The sequence below is a fragment of the Hippopotamus amphibius genome, chromosome 9, assembly GCF_030028045.1.
Source record: "Hippopotamus amphibius kiboko isolate mHipAmp2 chromosome 9, mHipAmp2.hap2, whole genome shotgun sequence".
Taxonomy (NCBI): domain Eukaryota; kingdom Metazoa; phylum Chordata; class Mammalia; order Artiodactyla; family Hippopotamidae; genus Hippopotamus; species Hippopotamus amphibius.
The window spans coordinates 40,285,822-40,306,025 of record NC_080194.1 but is presented as its reverse complement, the minus strand read 5'-3'; the positions used below and the strand labels follow the sequence as shown (position 1 = coordinate 40,306,025).

Sequence of the window (20,204 nt, the reverse complement as noted above, 5' to 3'; positions counted from 1 at the left end):
GGCTTTTAATGAAAACTCCAAGAGAGAATTTTTTTTTGAATTGTTATTTCATTAAAAAATATGGATGTATAAATATAATTTTATTAACTTCGCTAGACTGAAGCTTTTGCTTCATTTAACTGGATTTCTCCTAGTAGTGCCTGGCTTTTCTGGGTAACAAATACACAGAAAATGTCAGCATGTTTACATGGAAGACACAACAGATATCAGCACAGGAATGGCCAATACAACAATACTGGTAAAAATAATAATTGTAAGTATTTATCAGTTCTTACAGTGGGCTAAACATTTTCCTAAAACTGCTCTAACCACTTTACATAGATTATCCAATTTAACAGTCACAACTACCATATACAGTAGCTATAGTTAGTATCCCAATTTTACACAGAAGGGGACTCAGGCATTGAAGGACTTTCTCAAGGTCACATCACCGTGTATGTAAAGCCTGCTTTAAAATCCAAGGATCCTAATGGCAGAACCCACAGTTTTAACCAATAACCTGTTCTAAATTCCCTTTTAGATGTATGGTTTTTCTAAACCATTGGGACATTAAAAGGAAGATCTTGAATTCCCTCTTAGTATATTCCACAGTGATATTCCTAGGTCATAGGCAAAAAGTCATGTCTAGCACATAAGGATGCAGGAAGATTTATATTTATAGATTCAGCTTTGTTGTACGTAGATGTCCATAAAGACAGCCCAGGAAATAACCTCTGGGCTGAGAAGTCTTTGGGGTATTTTACGTGCTGAATGACTGCTTTTATAACTGAGACCTACAGTCAATATTTGGATTAGCTGACTAAATTTGCCTTTCATACTTGTGAAGTTAGATTTTCCAGTTTTAAACTGCATTTGATAATTTTCCATCCCAGAGCAGCTTCTGAGCAACAGCTCTGCACTTTTTGCCCTCTTAGTATGCAAGCCTGAGAGAATACAAAAAACATAAGGAAGTTTCCTATTGCATGACTCCTCTGCAACATGAACATCTTTTACGACAAAGTCAAAATATATGTCAATGCATTACCATTTGTCCTCGTTTTGGGGATATGTTAAAGTTTCACGGAAAGAAAATTGTGACAGAATATTTGAAGAACTACCACTTTTCAAATGAAGCTTTAAAAAATTAACATATATTAACTTATAAAGCAGTTTTAGGTTTACAGAAAAAATGAGATATACAGTTTATGTATATCCCCCAACCCCACCCATCCAGTTTTGTCTTAATATTAACACCTTGCATTAGTGTGATAATTTGTGACAATTGATAAGCCAATACTGATACTTTATAACTACAGTCCATAATTTATATTAGGCTTCACTCTTTATGTGGTACATTTTATGAGTTTTGACAAATATATAATGGCAGGCATCTCCCATTACAGCATCACGCACAATAGATTCACTGCCCTACAGATCCCTTGTTCCACCTGTTTATCCCTCCTTTCCTCTAACCCCTCTGACAACCATTTATCTTTTCTGTCTCTATAGTTTTGGTTTTTTTTTCCCACAATGTCATGTAATTGATAGGAATCATACAGTATTATAGCCCTTTCATATTGGCTTCTTTCATTTAGCAATAGGCACTTAAGTCCATCCCATACCTTCTTTGTGGCTTGTAGGTCACTTATATTTAATCCTGAATAATATTCCATTTTACTGGTGTACCACAGTTTATCTACTCACCTAGAGAAGAATATCTTGTTTCCATCTCTTTTCAAAAATATTGTGTGAGGAATTTCATTTGTAGGTAAACATGCTGGAAAAGGACAGATTGCACCTACCTGGTTTTGGGAACTGACTTCTACTTGTTGCACTTGGCTAAAAGTTTCATTATTAGTTTCAGCCTGTTTCAGCATGGTGGTCTATGAAGAGAATATGTTTTGAAATGGAAGCGACAAGTACTGTAATCATAGTTCTATGCCTTAGAACCAATAGTCCTCTGAGATTTAATTTCATCTTCTGTAAATTGGATATAATAAACCATCCCCACTTTGGGGCCATATTCACAAGGTGACAAATGTGAAGAACTTAGCAAAGTAGGCAGATGTATAGTAATTAGTTAACCAAATATAGCTTTTTTTTTTCTTATTATCCCTGATATCCTAGCAAGCCATGTTTTTAAACCACGGTCTTCTTAATCTTTGGACCTAGATAACATAATGTAGAGTAGACCATTAAGTGAGGACGGCAGAAGGCTGCATTATTTCTATTATGGGAAAATTAATGGCTAGATGGTTGGTCTCATTCTTTCCAAGATATCTGGAAAACTCTCAAATATCTGAAACTTGACCCTGGGAACTATGTACAATGTGGTCTTGTCCACAAACCAGCGCAGAGGTACTTGTTTCTGAGATGATCCTGGATAACAAGTTCATCCAGAGCCCTGACTCTCAGGATTCCAGGTGCTCTTAGCTGGGTTCTCTGCTCAGAAGCTCATAAGGCAACTTCCAATGTGTCTGCTGGGCTGCATTTTCATCTACAGACTCTATTTACTTTTCTTCCTCCCTTCCTCCTTCACTTCCTTCATTTCTTTTATTTCTTTCACCAACTTTAAAAATGCCTTTCATATGGCAGGTATAATGATACATGGTGGTCTGCTCCATCCTATATCTGAAAGACCCTCCCTAACTAACCTATGTAAAGACTAACACTGTCACAATTTATATCCTTTATAGAATTGACCTTTACATGTAACTCATCAGTACTTGATATTTTGTATTTATTCATTTATGTCTTTACTTTCTATTTCCAAAGACATAGAAAGTTCTCCCTGTAGGATTTTTTCCCCCACAGCTCTATATGCAATAAATAGACAAGTGGTAGGAATACACCAAGTATTCAGTGTATACACAATTTCCCTGCCGAGAACAAAAGAGTTGCCACCATGACTATGAGTTTTTCTGCCCTTTTGTATGTGAAATACAGAACTTTAAACAACATCCATCCTTTATCAGAATAGCTGGTTCTGCACTAAGAGAAATAAAACATAATTTATAAATTTAATACATTTTTAAAATTTCCTAAAGCATTGTTAAATTTCACTCAAATCTTTAAAGATCATTACAAATAAACAGCTTTAAAATTCATTGATCCAAATTTCCCACAGAATGCAAAATAATAAGTGATCAAATGGGGAAGCTCAACATCTTAGGTCATTAGGAAAATGCAAATAAAAATCACAGTGAGATACTACTTCACACCCATTAAAATGGCTATAATCATGAAGCCAGAAAAGTATTGGTACATATGTGGAAAAAATGGAAATACTCATTCACTGTTGCTGTGAATGTAAAAGAGTGAAGCCAATTTGGAAAATACGTTGACAGTTTTTCAAAACATTAAACACAGAGTAACCATACAGTTCCCAATTCCACCACTGGGTATCTAACCAAGAGATATTAAAATATATGTTCACGTAGACTTGTGTTTTAATTTTACTAAGAGTATTATTCATAATAGTGCCAAATGGGAAGGGACCCAGGTGTCCATCAACTGGTGAATGGATAAATCAGATGCTGTCTACCCCCAAAATTAATACTGTTTGTTGATAAAAAACAACAAACTATTAATACATACTATAACATGGATGAACTTCAGGAACATTACACTAGGTAAAAGAAGCTAGAGACAAAAGGCTATTATATGCTTTTATTTATATAAAATATCCAGAAAGGCAAATATGTAAAGTCAGAAAATAGATTAGTGGTTTCCTAGGCTTGGGGATGAGAACGGAGAGTTACTGCTAATGGACAAGAGGTTCATTTTGGGAGTGATGGAAATATTCCAAAATTAGTGTGGTTATAGTTGAATAAGCCTTTAAATACAGTAAAAGATATCAAAAGGTACTATTAAATGTGTATGTTTTGTGGTATATATCTGAATAAGGCAGTTTTAAAACAAAGAGGAGAAGTCATAGGAAATGGATAATCGATGTTGCCATTATTGATGGAATAAAATTTTGTTTCATTAGGAAATTTGCAAAGTAGAAAGCTATCCAAGTAGTAGCCATCAAAAAATAAGACCCAGTGCTAAAAAAGGAAACAGGATGGGTGTGATAAGTACTAGTATAATGATTAATACAAGAATGATAAATAACAGATGTTATACACTGTGATGTTATCAAGTATCATATATGAATGTATAAAAATGATAGAAGAAAATGAAGAGATGCTATCTTAAAAGAGATTTTAGACAAAGGGGCAGTTTCTTTAATAAACTCAAACAGAACAACATTTTTAAAGTGTCATAGGTGTCATCTGAGTTAGAGAAGAGTAATAACCAACCTTTCATGAATACCTCACTTAGAAAGGGAACACAACAATCTCCATTAATTTACATAATGATAAAGGGGTACTGTTTTATTTGATAATTGCAAGATTCTAAAGGTTCCTTCTTGCTAATAAACACAAGAAAGCAGTGTTCCCTCATCTATGGATTTCAAATGACAAATGATGGCAAGGTTTTTTTTTTTCCCTTCTAGTTTTATTGAGATACAATTGACATACAGCACTATACAAGTTCAAGGTGTACAGCATAATGATTTGACTTACATCGTGAAATGGTTATCTCAAGAAGTTTAGTGAACATCCATCATCTTATACAGATACAAAATTAAAAAAATAAAATATTTCTTTTTCCTTGTGTTAAGAACTCAGGATTTACACTCTTAACTTTATGTAACATAGAGCAGGGTTAGTTATATTTATGTTGTACATTATATCTCTAGTACTTGTTTATCTGGAAGTCTGTACATTCTAACTGCCTTCATCCAATTATCTGCCCCCCCCCACCTCTGGTAATTACAAATCTAATCCCTTTTTCTATGAGTTTGTTTGTTTGTTTGTTTTCAAACTACAATTGACCTACAACACTTAGTTCCTGCTACACAGTATAGTGATTCAGTATTTCTGCACATTTCAAAATGATCACCATGATAACTCTGCTCATGATCTGTCACCATGCAAAGATATTACCTATTTATTGACTATACTGCAATAAAATGTTTTGGTATTTTTTTAGAATTTTTTTTTCTTGAAGTCCTGGGGTAGGTCCCAACAATATAAAAGTCATTTTGTTTATGGATGTCTGAATGGTTATCTTACCAGAATCAAGCACACCATCAACATTTCCTTCAATTTGACTAGGAATTCCCAAACCTCCTATTATTTTGAACTGGTTATTCTACGTTGGCTGATATGAGAACTCAGACTTATCAAAGCTCTTGGAGAAATAGAATTAAATAAAAAATATATAGTAAGGGGTATTGGTGCTGAATTAAAGTGATAAATATGAAACAAATTCCAATTCTAAATTTGTCTTTTAGAGTGTCAAGATCGGTACACATTATATATTTTTATTTTTTTATTTTTTAAGAACTTCTATTGACATACAGTTAACATATAATAAACTGCATATATTTAGAGTGTACAATTTGGTATCCCGATCTCCCAATTCATTCCAACCCAACCATCCCTGCTTTCCCCACTTGCTATCCATATGTTTGTTCTCTGCATCTGTGTCTCTGTTTCTGCCTTGCAAACCGGTTGATTTGCACCATTTTTCTATATTCCTCATATATGTGTTAATATACGATATTTGTTTTTCTCTTTCTGATTCAATTCACTCTGTGTGAGTCTCTAGGTCCATCCATGTCTCTACAAATGCCTGAGTTTCATTGCTTTTTACAGCTGAGTAATATTCCATTGTATATATGTACCACATCTTCTTTATCCATTCATCTGTTCATGGACATTTAGGTTGCTTCCATGTCCTGGCTATTGTAAATAGTGCTGCAATGAACATTGGAGTGCATGTGTCTTTTTGAATTATCGTGTTCTCTGGGTATATGCCCAGCAGTGGGACTGCTGGGTCATATGGTAACTCTATTTTTAGTTTTGCAAGGAACCTCCAAAGTGTTTTCCATGGTGGCTGTATCAATTTACATTCCCACCAACAGTGCAAGAGGGTTTCCTTTTCTCCACACCCTCTCCAGCATTTACTGTTTGTAGATTTTCTGATGATGCCCATTCTAACTGGTGTGAGGTGATACCTCATTGTGGCTTTCACTTGCATTTCTCTAATGATTAGTGATGTTGAGCAGCTTTTCATGTGCCTCTTGGCCATCTGTATGTCTCCTCTGGAGAAATACCTATTTAGGTCTTCTGCCCATTTTTTGATTGGGTTGTTTGTTTTTTTTGATATTGAGCTGGATGAACTGTTTATATATTTTGGAGATTAATCCTTTGTCTGTTGATTCATTTGCAAATATATTCTCCCATTCTTAGGCTTGTTTTTGTCTTGATTATAGTTTTCTTTGCTGTGCAGAAGCTTTGAAGTTTCATTAGGTCCACTTATTTATTTCTGATTTTATTTCCATTACTCTAGGGGGTGGATCAAAAAAGATCTTGCTGTGATTTAAGTCAGAGTGTACTTCCTATGTTTTCCTCTAGGAGTTTTATAGTGTCTGGCCTTACATGTAGGTCTTTAATCCATTTTGAGTTTATCTTTGTGTATGGTGTTAGGGAGTGTTGTAATTTCATTCTTTGACATGTAGCTGTCCAGTTTTCCCAGCACCGCTCATTGAAGAGGCTGCATTTCCTCCATTGTATACTCTTGCCTCCTTTGTGATAGATTAGTTGACCATAGTTTATCTCTGGGCTTTCTATCCTGTTCCACTGGTCTATATTTCTGTTTTTGTCACAGTACCATACTGTCTTGATCACTGTAGCCTTGTAGTATAGCCTTGTAGTATAGTCAGGAAGCCTGATTCCACCAACTCTGTCTTTCCTTCTCAAGATTGCTTTGGCTATTCGCGGTCTTTGGTGTTCCCATACATATCATAAAATTTCTTGTTCTAGTTCTGTGAAAAATGCCATTGGTAATTTGATAGGGATTGCATTGAATCTGTAAATTGTTTTGAGTAGTACAGTCATTTTCACAATGTTGATTCTTCCAATCCAAGAATATGGTATATCTCTCCATCTGTTTGTATCGTCTTTGATTTCTTTCATCAGTTTCTTATAGTTTTCTGCATACAGGTCTTTTGCCTCCTCAGGCAGGTTTATTCCTAGGTATTTTATTCTTTTTGTTGCAATGGTGAGTGGGAGAGATTCCTTAATTTCTGTTTCTGATTTTGCGTTGTTAGCAAGCAGGAGTGAAAATAAATTTCTGGCACATGAAACCAGAAGATCCCAAGCGTCTTAGGGACAATGCTGGTAGTAAGTGCAATATCTGTGACTCCTAGCATGCCTAGCAAAATGTACATGGGCTCATGGAGGCTGCGTTCTGACTTGATGATGATCAGCAGGAAGGATATCCGATCACAGCAATGAGGTACATGGCACAGAATGGAATCCCAGTCCAGCACGGCACAGACTCTAGGCCTGGGATCCCTGTAAGTGTCAACACAGAAGGCATGAAGACTGTGATGTTGGAAATGGACGTAGTGTCCTTGGACCTCCTGATGTAAACAAAAAAATTAGTGCCACTGTTCTTCTACTTCCTATTTTTATCCAAAGTCATCATATTGTCAGAATTTTGTTGAACTCTACGCTTATATCATGCATACATTCACATATTGAAGGGAAAATACAGATCCTTAGAGAGGGAGGGTGTCCACAAGCACAGAACTACAGTAAAATGTTATGTGCGTGGCAGGGCATATGCATTAGAACCAGCAAAATACCCGGGCAAGGCAAAAAACTGCTGATTTCTGTCCTTCTTTCCTGGACCTGTTAACAAAATACTTAGACTTGTTTATTTTGCTTGGAATTTTTTTTTTTTTAATCCGAGTTTATCTGTGATTGTTTAATTTCTCTGTCACCCCTATCCAGTTATGTTAGGACTGTATTATTCCCAGTTGTCTTTAATTCAGAAACTGTTGGTTTGGATCAGCAATTTTTTAGACTATAATCAGTATATTAGGATAAAAGACTACCTATGAAACCAAATAGAGGTAGCATCAGTAGATATAGATTTATGTATCTATATCTATCTAGTCATCTCTCTATAAAATGGGTGTCCTTTCAAAGAATGTGAAGGAAAGAGCTTTAGAAAAGATCATTCAAATCTATGTGTTTTGGTGAATTTGGGTCAAACTTTTCTTTACTAATTTTTACATGTCTAGTAAAATTATATTTCCTTATGCCCATATATTTAACAGCTGAAGCCCTCAAAATTAGTTTTGTTTTAAAATAGTTAAAATTCCATAATGCACATTACAGAATATCTGGAGGGGGAAGAATCTCTAAGAAGCAAGATAATTAGCACCAGCAATGTACGAGGGAAAGATGACTCATTCTTGATGACTATGGAATATAGAAAAAAATAGTTAAATGGGTAACTTAGCCAGAGAGAGGCTAGTTTCTTGGATTTAAACTATTCAGAGCTATAGTGAGGATGAGATTTGGTCAATTTAGTCTCATTCATTCTTAATGAATTATAGCTTATATAGAACACGAATCATTTTATGAGCTAAGATATAAGAAATTAATAGGAAATAAAGGATAAGGACAGTCCCTAAAAGGAGTCAAAGAAACAGATATGGAAAACAGAAGGGAGATCTTGGTACCTGACATGATTCAGTCAAGGGTCTCAGAGCAACTGATGAAAATTTCATCACTGCTTAATTCACTGACTACTGTTTTTTCTTAAAACTTGAGATCTTATGCTTTATATGAAAGTTCTCTGACCAAAATTAGTACTTTTAAAAATTACACATTTTGAATCAAGATTCTAAAGCTATAGATTACATAAATGTTTGTGATCATGCAAAAAATAGAATTAGATTATTTTATTGTTTTGTAGACTCTGCAGGAATGTTGCTTTTGGTCTGTAAGCTAATGATCAGCGAACTGTTTACTGGATGTCACCAAACATGCCAGTGATGCAGGAAGCAGCTGTGATTTATGCTGCTAAACCTTAAGGGAAAGAACATTGTCATCAGGGGTCACTCTGTGACAGAAGGCTGTATGGGTTGACATATATTCAGGATAGACTAGTCAGTCAAGTGAGTACCTTGATTTTCACAGATTTCCTCTCCATTCCTTAATTCTATGACTCCGCGATCCATAGATCACTGACTTCCTAATGGCAGTAAACTTTTTCCTCTTCAAAGATAATCAGAATTAGAATAGGAGCCTTTAATAAAAAGCACCCTATGTTACACTCAAGAAGAGACATATGAGCATTACCAGACAGGTACAGATAGTGGGATGGCAGGTGGAGAGTACATACTTGAATACAGGGCTTGTGGGATGGAGCTATCATTATTGGAAGACCTGGTAATGAAAAATTATGGGATTAAATTTGGGGATAGTAAGAATTACTTGCTGATTGTTTTTGGACCCAGGGCCTGCTACTACATGACACCCAAGAGTAACATAAATTCTTCATTTCACTATCACTCATTATTTATCATTCAACAAATCCTCTCCCCAGATTTCAGTCTCATTTCCTTGCATTATACGTTCTGCAATGCCTCTTCTTTCTCTGAGCCCTCTGTAACAGAATCCAGGCAGTGTCAGGAATCCTAATCCATTTGGTGCTGCGGCCATCTACCAATATGAGGGCATCTCTGGGATTGCCTTTCATGCTTCTCTTCTCTCTCTGAATGCAGACATTCTCCATCTTCTGTACATCTGTCTGAGATCATGTTGGTGTGTTCACCCTCTGACAAAACTCATATCACAGTCTGTGTTTTTCTGAGACAGGGTATCAATTTATTGAGCTCAAATTGGAGAAGAAAGCTGCTAGTCACCAATTTTAATATTCCCTGATAAATATGTGAAGAAGAGGGACTTATGAATATGGAATGAGGGATTTATAGCCACTAGACAAAACCACAAGGAACCCAACATATTTTAATTAAGCCCCCTTCAGTTCATCCACAGCTAATATCCCTGTGATATCATTTGTACAACTTGCAGAAATTGCCTTGCTTTCTTTTCTCTTTTCCCACAGACCAAATGCAGAGAAATTAATATACGCAAGATTTCTTTTTATAAGTGGAGTTCTGACTTGTTGCTATGCCAAGTGAATTCTACTTATATACATATTCTTGTGACCCTTCCTTTCACTGAGGTATCTCTGGAAAGAAAAAAATTCTATCTGTAATTGATCTTTTATTACATTTTTAAATCGAATTCTCCTACTGAGTCATTATTGAGATTTTTATTTTATTTTAGCCATTTTGGTAAGTTCAATAATTTCTCAGAGTGCCCAATTATGGTGGACATTTCTAAATCTTACCATATTGAGCTCTGATCCTATCTTCCTCTTTTCCTTTAAAAAGGATTCTTTGTATGTCTCATATTGTGGAGGAATCTTGCTGTTAGCTCTTTTCTAAACACTTACAAAAATTTACCATGAAGCCATCTAGTCTTGGACTTTTGTTTGATGGGAATGTTTGATTACTAAGTCAGCTTCATTACTAGTAATTGGTCTGTTCATATTTTCTATTTCTTCCTGGTTCAGTCTTGGGAGATTGTATATTTCTAGGAATTTTTAAACTTCTTCTAGGTTGTCCGTTACATTGGTATATAATTGTTCATAGTCATCTCTTAGAATCTTTTGTATTTTTGTGATATCAATTGTACCTTCTATTTTATTTCTGATTTTATTGATTTGGGTCTTCTTGATGACTCTGTCTAAAGGTTTAGGAATTTTATTTATTTGCTTCAAAGAACCAACTGTTGGTTTTATCGATTTTTTTCTGCTTTTTTTTTTTTTTTTGGTCTCTATTTCATTTATTTCTGCTGTGATCTTTCTGATTTCCTTCCTTCTACTAACTGTGGGTTTTCTTTGTTTTTCTTTTTCTGTTTCCTCAGGTATAAGGTTAGGTTGCTTATTTGATATTTTTCTTGTTTCCTGAGGTATGCTTGTATTGTTCTAAACTTCCTTCTTAGAACTGCTTTGTTGTGTTACATAGATTTGTCTCCAGGTATTTTTGGTGTTCATATAGTTAATACTGTGTGGTACACTTAAAGATTTGTTAAGAAGTCTGACTTCATGTTATGTGTTTTTTTATTTCTTAACTTCACACACACAAAAAAAAAGTCAGGATTATTATTTCCCTTGAAGAAATGATGAGTGTAAAGGAGAAAGGAGGGGTTGGGTTGCTTCTAGGGTGAAGAGATTATGTTTTTCAATGGAATGGTTACATATTTACTTCTACCTGGTGAAAATTACTTAATGAGCTTTATCACATAGGAGCTTTGTATGTATGTTAAAATTCAATAGAAATATCTATAAATGTTAGGTAAGTAACTACTCAGAAACAAAACTAAACAAAGAAAAAAAGCATAAGTAAGAAAAAGAAATTCTGATGAGCTGCTACAGTTTAAAGGATTCGGAGGATACATTAGTGTTAAATCACTCTGTGATCCTGTGTTGGGTTCTGGGCAAGAAAATAAAATGTAGCAACAGGAAGTCAGTCTTTGGGCTATTATTTAACTTTAAATATGAGCTGTAGATTAGCTTATAGTATTGTTTCAATACTAAATGTTCTGATCTTGGTTATAATAGTATTATTTTATAATAGAATATCATTTTTCTTTATCAATAAAGAAGCACAAAGTGTTCAACTTAGTCACAAATGGTTCAGAAAAAAAAATCAATCAATCAATCAATCAATCTAGCTATCTAGCTATCATCTCTCTATCGAATGTAAAAAGAAAATGGGGCAAAATACAAGCAATTTGTGATTCTGGTTAAGTGTTATAAGGGTGTGTACTGAACTATTCTTGCAAAATTCTGTACTTTTAAAATTATATCAATAAAAAAAGTTTTAAGCATTATCCTTGAAAATAACCTCAATTCAGAAAAGGTTACAATTCACATTGACCAATCAAAAAATATACTAATTTGTTTCTGACAGTGGCTTATATTGATCCCTACTCAGTCACCAGGTCCTAAGTGTTGTCTCTTAAATAGCTCCAAATATGACCCCTCCTCCTTATCCCTTATCACTCACTTTCATTTTCAATCTTACATGAGATCGTATGAGAAGTAAAATATGTTTTTCATCTTTAATTTATTGATATTTCTTCTATATGTCCTACTTCTGAAATTTACTAAGGTTAGCATTCTAAATTTAAAAATAGTTTGTCACCTTCATATATTATGCATTATTTAAAGGCTGCTTTAAATTTCTTGCATTTTTTACAGAAAATAATCGATGCATCTGTATACTATTCTTTGTATTTTGTATACAAACACGTACTTTTTGCTAGTCTAACTAATTACCTTTTAGAATTTAGTTAGGTTTGTCCTTTAATTAAGGAACCTAGGCCATTTTCATTGCTGTTTTTTCATACCCCTCCTAAAAGCTTCAATAACACATACAATATTACCCCTCTATTTCAATTAATGTAACTACTTTCTCTATTTAGATCATGTGTCTTATTTACCTGTATGCTCATGACCTACATCATATATGACACATTAGTGATCAATATATATTAAATGAAGAAATGAGAGAATAAATACACATTTTTAACCAAAATTCATACAATAAGCATTAATTCTCACAATAGCATTATATATACATATTTTTCAATTTAAAAGACCTATGGAGGAAAAGTTGTTCTAAACTCTAATAATTTACTGAAATAACTTTTCAGTAGCCTGGCAACAAATTTCACGATGCTTAATACTAAAAGCTCTGTATCCTAATTTTAAGGTCAAAAACACCAATAATTAAAATCATAAATTTATGTGACAAGGGCTCTATACAATATAACATTCTAAGTGATTTGTATTTATTAAGATTATTTAATAAACAGAAGAAATATAGGAAGCAATTATCAGTATTTTTACATGGTAGAGAGATGGAAATAGAAACATAGAGAACTCAAGTGCAATACCCCGAATCACGGAGTAGTCACTCGCAGAATCCAGATTCAAAACTAAACAGTCCGGTTCAAAAACCCATTTTTTTAACCAAGCATGTTTTGAGTGATTCTATAATTGAAAATTCAAATCCAATTTAAAATTGGAATGTGAAGAATATTAAGCAATTATATACACCATTTTTCCATTTGCGATGCATAAGGACACATTTACTCACTTGTTTTTTCTAATTATAGTCATGTAATGATGACACCTAAATGTTTCTTAGAGAAGATCTTTATAAAACGGGTCTCCACATAACACCAATCCATCTGCTAAAGGATTCTCTTCTACTTCTTCAACCACCACACCATCACAAGTGTCATCTAACATCGTGTGAAACTTTCATTCTTGTGGTTATGATAAAGAAATACTGAAAACAGCAACTAAATTTTATTATGCTTTATTACATTTTATTCATCCTAAGTTTAGTTCCTACATGAGACGGACTTAATTCACGCTTAGGATCTCACTAAGTATGACTCTTCTTATCGTTGTTGTACACATCAGTGTAGGCTAGTTTGTGCTGCAGTAACAAATAGCCCCCAATGTCAGTGGATTCAAACATAAAATTTCTCCCTCTTTCATGCTATATTTAAATGTGTGCAAAGAGTAAAGAATAGAGTTATACTTTATATAATTATCACTGAGGGAAGTTGACAGAGCCTTTTACCATTTCAGTATGAAACTCTTATATATGACATTGTAAATAAAGAAAAAGAAAATGAAGAATTAATGCCAGAATGTTAATGCCTCTACCTAGAAGTTTCACATCAATTCCATTCACATTCACAAAGGAAATTAAAAGTCACAAATTAATAGCTATAAGGAAGAGAATGGAAGAGAGGGGAACTAACAAATACTGGCAAACAGTAGCAATGTCAAGCTTAGGTTTACAGTCAATCTGCTGTCCTTTCACCAGAGTGCAACCTGAGAAGATCCAAACTTCTGAATATGCTGTGACCTTTCAAGCTATATTTACTTTTACCTCTGTTTATTCACCCATTCAGCCAGTACTATTGTTCCTATGAAAGTGAACATGTGACAATTAAATAGTTTAGTATCTTATTTATTGATTAATCTATGCATGAGTATAAGTACTCCATCAGTTTCTAACAGGAAAAGAGGAAATATTATGTAAAAAATTTATTGAACTTGATTTCAGCGTAAGGTGCTATCCCTGGCACAGAGAGAACATGATGCCAAAATTATGTTTTTCATCCAAATCTGAAATATCTAAAATACTTATTCAACCAGAAATGTTATAAAAGCAAAACAAACCAGATATGAAACAATAGAGGCTAGTGAAGACTGAAGCAAATGGAAGAGACTTTTCTCTATACAAAGAAGGAAGAACCTATGCAGTTCCAGCTGATTTTTATCTTTCAGGAATAAAAGTCTGATGTTAATGTATTTTCAAAGGAAACCACCCATGTAAAATTTTAGGCCATTAAGAACAATACTGATATGATTATTTGGGTAAATCTCTTGCATAAGCTAGAGATTTACTTCTCTTGCATAAATACTAGGAGCGGGAATACTGGGTCATTTGCTATTTGTACTATTAACTATTTATTTATTTATTGGCTGTGTTGGGTCTTTGTTGCTGCACAAGGGCTTTCTCTAGTTGCAGTGAGCAGGGGCTACTCTTCATTGTCGTTCGCGGGCTCTTCTTTGCCGTGCCTTCTCTGGTTGTGGAGCATGAGCTCTAGGCAAGTGGGCTTCAGTAGTTGCGGCACATGGGCTCAATAGTTGTGGCTCATGGGCTTAGTTGCTCCATGGCATGTGGTATCTTCCTGGGGCAGGGATCGAACCCGTGTCCCCTGCTTTGGCAGGCGGATTCTTACCTACTGCACCACCTAGGAAGTCCCAGCTTTTTCAATAATAATCACTCCATCCCATCAATGCTGTACTCATTTCTCTACGTCCTACCTGCCATTCCACTATCTGTACTTGTCAGATCAAGCTCAAATGTTGCTCCTTCCTCTTGACGATGTCAGGATTCCTATTCCGTTCTTGATTATCTTTGAGAAAGAAAAACTTTACAATTATTAGAATCAGTGATGTATGGGTTAATTGTAAAATTAGTCATTGGGGTGCAAGCCTATGAGTATCCAACTGCTTAGTTGAGTGACTAGTCTCTCCTAAAAATACGTCAGCCTGATACAGGCTTCCTGCATTAAAGTGATCCCTGCTGACTTGACTCATTCACTTGAGCTTTAGCAGCAGGAACCACAGCTGCTGCCTGCATTACTGCCCTATTTGTTGACATTCTGTATAGTTTTAACTGAGCCTGAGTTTACTGACATAAAGCAACATTATTGGAGAATCTATGAAATAATGAAATAGCCCAAAACCATATTTTCACAGAATTACAAACATTTCTCTAATGTATGGTTTGAGAATTTCCTGATTCAAAATATGTAATGTTTAACAGGTAATGATTTTGATGAGATAACAATTTTCATATGATGCGTAAGATCCAAAGTTTTCAGAAAAAAATCAGTTATCAGTGAATCAAGTAATGGTTAAATATCTTCATGCTCCATATTTCTCAAACATTTCTGACAGGTTAGCTCACTGTCTTCTGTTTCTAGTTCTATATTTCACTTATTTTAAGGAACATGTTCTTCCACCCCTTCATCTTTACTAATTTCTTATGGCTGAGCTCACTAAAATGACCCAAATGTTCCAGATTATCTATTTTTCATTAACAATTAATGAGCGTAAATTAGACAAATCTCATGCTAATGATAGCTCTGAAAAGTTTAAACTCAAGAGAGAAGTCTCTATTCCGGTCAAGTTACCCATTAATCCATGTCCCTCTATCCTCTGGTCATTAAGAATGAGTCCTGTTACTTCTATATTTTGCTGCTGCTGCTTCTCTTGCCCACCTAGATGTCCCTCCACTCTAGGTATTTTGTAATGTGAATTGCAGAATTTATTTTATTTATTTTTAGCACAAAAATTTAAGTATTTCAGCTATTAGAAATATAGGCAAAACCTAAGTTTCATTAGAAATGTAAGAATGTAGCAAGACACTTTGGCACAGACTCACCAAATGTATATAGATTTGAATGATCTTTTCTAAAACTCTTCCTTCACGTTCTTCTGAAAAGACATCCAGTCTTACACAGAGACAGATAATATAGGTTGATACATAGAAAAATATATTTGCTTTTTGGTGAACAAGTGTTTCTATGTCTATTCTCTTTCTTAGAGAGCATTCTGCACTAATATAGTGGTAAGACTCTGATACTTGGCAGTCCAAACCAACTGGCTTTGACTGGGAGACAATGAAGAATAACAGAGTACTAAAGCAGTTACTGGATTGTGGAATATGGAGAGAATCATCAACCTGTGACTAAAATGTAATTGCCAGCTGAAATAAACAAGTGTACTGTTTTTGCCCACAGGTCTAAAATGAAATAACAGGCAAGTCAACAGTTGATTCCCTTACTCTGGTATTTGGCTGGTTCTAATGCTGTTTCACATAACATATTTAGGGCTTGTGGATAGGTTTCCTAAAAACAATAATATGTCATTATGGATCTTTCTCTTACCTTCTATATATGAATGAGGTGGATGACGTGATCTTAGAGTTCTACCAAAATCATACAGACTCGGTATGATGACATTGGATGAAAATTGGAAGTATAAGAGGAAGTAGCACTGACTGAGAAACTTCTTATTTTTGTGTAGGAGACCCAAGGACACTATGTCCACTTCCAGCATCACAGTCTTCATGCCTTCTGTGTTGACACTAACAGGGATCCCAGGCCTGGAGTCCAGGCAGTGCTGGACTGGGATTCCATCCTGTGCCATGTACCTCGTTGCTGTGATAGGAAATTCCTTGCTCCTGATCATCATCCAATCAGAGCCCAGCCTCCATGAGCCCATGTACACTTTCCTAGGCATGCTAGGAGTCACAGTGCACTTAGTACCAGCATTGTCCCCAAGATGCTTGAAATCTTCTGATTTCATGTATCGGAGATATATTTTGACTCCTGCTTGCTTCAAATGTGGCTCATCCACACATTTCAGGGAATACTTAGGCATCCTGCTGGCCATGGCCCTGGACCACTATGCGGCCATCTGTTATCCCCTGAGACATGCTGCCATCTTCACCCACCAGCTAGTCACCCAAATGGGGGCTGCAGTGACACTCAGGGCTGCCATTCTTGTAGCCCCATGCCTAGCACTGATAAAATGCCGGTTACAATTTTATCATACAACAGTCGTCTCCCACTCCTACTGTGAGCATATGGCCAATGTGAAACTGGCTGCATAAAATGTCTGGGTCAACAAAATCTATGGTTTGTTTGTGGCCTTCAGCCTTGCAGTATTTGATCTCACATTCATCACATTGTCCTATACACAGATATTTATCACAGTTTTTTGTTTGCCCCAGAAGGAGGCTAGGTTGAAAGCATTCAATACTTGCATCGCTCACATCTGTGTCTTCCTCCAGTCCTACCTCCTTGCCTTCTTCTCCTTTGCTCACAGGTTTGGTTCTCACATCCCCCCTTATATCCACATCCTCATTTCTAGCATTTACTTGGTGGTCCCTCCATTTCTCAATCCACTTGTCTATGGTGCAAAGACCAAGCAGATCCATGTCCACATGGTAAAAATGTTCTGTTCATAAAATTTATGATGAACAATGCTTTTAAGCTTTTCTCTTTGTGCCACGGTAGCAATCTTTCAAAAGAACATAAAACAATAAAAATCCATATTTTTGAGCTTCTTGAGTTTTCTGTTTGTTATTTTTATTGTTGTTGTTTTTAATTTGCCAACATGCTAGCTGTTTTCAGATCCTGTTAGCACATAACAACTATCTGTCAGTAGGGTTGTGGATTCTACCTACATAATGAGTATAAAAAACATAAAAGAAGAAAATAGTGAACTATGTGTTTTCCTTTTCTTTCAGAAATCGTGATGTAATGAAAAAATCAGAAAGGGGCTTCTAGGTGCTGGTAATATTATATTCCTCAATTGGGGTGTTACATATTTATGCCTACTTTGTGAAAAATTGTTTAAGCTGTAAAACATGATCTCTTTATGTATGTTAGACTTCAATATAAAGTTTCAAAATATTAAGTAAATGATTTCTGAGACATGAAAGAAAACAAAACAATGGGGAAAAAAAAGTCTGAAGAATTACTATAGGTTAAAGAAGTCTAAAGAGACATGAATATTAAATGTACTGTGTGATCCTGAATTGGATTTGGGGCAAGGAAATATAGGTATAGAAGTCTTTGGACTATTTTCAATCTTGAAATATGGACTAATGCATAGGTTGTAATATTACTTCAGTGCTAAATGTCCTGATAGTGACTACAATATTACAGTTCTACAATAGACTATCCATTTCCTAGGGAAATATACAAGAGTTAGTCAAAAATTATCCACACTCTGGCTGTAGAATTTATTTTAATTAACTTTTAGAAAAGACAAATACATCATTTTTTGACATAATCTCCTTGCTTTTCAATACACTTTGTCCATCTGTCAACAAGCTTTCTTATTCCCTCATTAAAAAATGTTTTAGGCTAAGCTGCAAGCCACGAATGCACTGCTGTTTCACTTCATCAGAAGTGAATCTTCGTCCTCATAGGGCTGCTTTCAGGGGACCAAACAGGTGAAAGTCTGATGGAGAAGATCAGGACTATAGGGAGGATGATTTAACACCTCACAATGAAGTTTTTGCAGAGTGTGGACAGTGTATCACAGCACTCTGCTTTTCTTTCGTGGAAACCACAAAGTGGGGTATCCATTTTTGCTCTCACCCAAGTTACAAATGAACTGATATAACATGTTCACACCTGCAGAGCAGTGACTGGGGAGACAGTAGCCTTGAACAGAAAGCACTGATAAAACAGAGCAGTCAACAGAAGTTTTAATATAAGTGGAGTCCAGATAATTTTTGACTCGTCCTCGTATATGGAAATATTTAGGAGTAAAGGAACAAACACTATGTCTCTAATTTACTCATAAAAACTTCAGAAAATTATCTAACTATCTATCTATCACCTAGCTATCCATGTATCCATTTGTTGAGTAAAAAAGTAAAATGTGGCAAAATATAAAACATTTGTGAACCAGGTTAAATTGTATAAGGGAGTTTCTTGTACTATTCTTGGAAAATTCTGTACTTCATTATAAGATATATTTTTATAAAGCGTTGTCCTGAAAATATCCTCAATTCAGAAATGGCTACCATTATTCACTCACTCAACCAATCCAGAAACATTATTTCCTTATGATGTTGGCCTCAATTCCACACTATACACCTGATCAATCACCAAGTCTTAGTGATTATCCCTAAAATAATTCTCCAATAAACTTCCTTCTTTCCATTAGCTATTACTGGTTCCCTATTTCAATATTACATAAGAGTTTATGAAAAATAAAAAAAAATATCTTTTTCATGTTTAATTTGCTGGTATTTTCCACACAAACTGCTGTATTTTCAACAGAAAATACTTGACGAGTTTTATCAACCATCCATAGTAAAAGCTATTTGACTTCCATTCCTAACCTGTTATATTTTTAAATTAAATGTTTTGGTTCTAGTTTTCTCTGAAAAACATGTGGAAATAAATGCCTTTTCTGAAAATTTGTTCTCTGTAACTCCTATTTTATTTCACAGAGGTATATATTTCCATTAAAAATGCTTTGGAAACAATAATTTCTTACTGATGTTGGGAGTTCTTAGGAACTATATGTGTCACCAAAATAAGATATCACATTATTTATAAAATATCTTTCCACCTCACTGTTCTAACAGATTTTAACTAAGTAGTATCTAAGAATATTTTTGTCTCTTACATTCTATAGCATTATGATGCCTTCAGTTTCAAACAGTTTTTGCATATTTTCAAAAGTATCTTGGGAGTCACTCAATAGGTCTATTTTGATCTTTGTGCTATTTATAAAGAGTAGTGCACAGATTTCAGAACCTGTGATCCTCACCTCGACTGGTGGTTGGCACTCTGATATGCACTGGTTTTGTTTTTTATTTTTCTGGGCTAGATACTCAGCTATGGCTGACTTCAATCTGCTAATGTGTATCCCTGAGTGCTCAGCTGGGAAGAGATGAACACACCCTGATCCAGGCTGAGCTGGCTCCTCCATGTAACTGCCCTCAATCCTATACCTTTGTTTTCTCTAAGACGATGATAATTTTTTGGCAGTTTAATAAGAGGATAGTGTCAGAGGGTCTTGTAATTCAAAACGAGCAAGGCTACTTAAATAGGGCCTGTCCCAGTGACACAGGACAAAACCAATATGACTTCAAATAGGACATCAGGTAA

At 35.0% G+C, this 20,204-nt stretch overlaps 1 pseudogene; it reads left to right on the top strand.

Moving 5' to 3' along the window:
- Positions 1-16,606: 16,606 nt before the first annotated feature.
- On the top strand, positions 16,607-17,536 carry LOC130828966 (olfactory receptor 52A1-like; annotated as a pseudogene).
- The last annotated feature ends 2,668 nt before the right edge of the window (positions 17,537-20,204 follow it).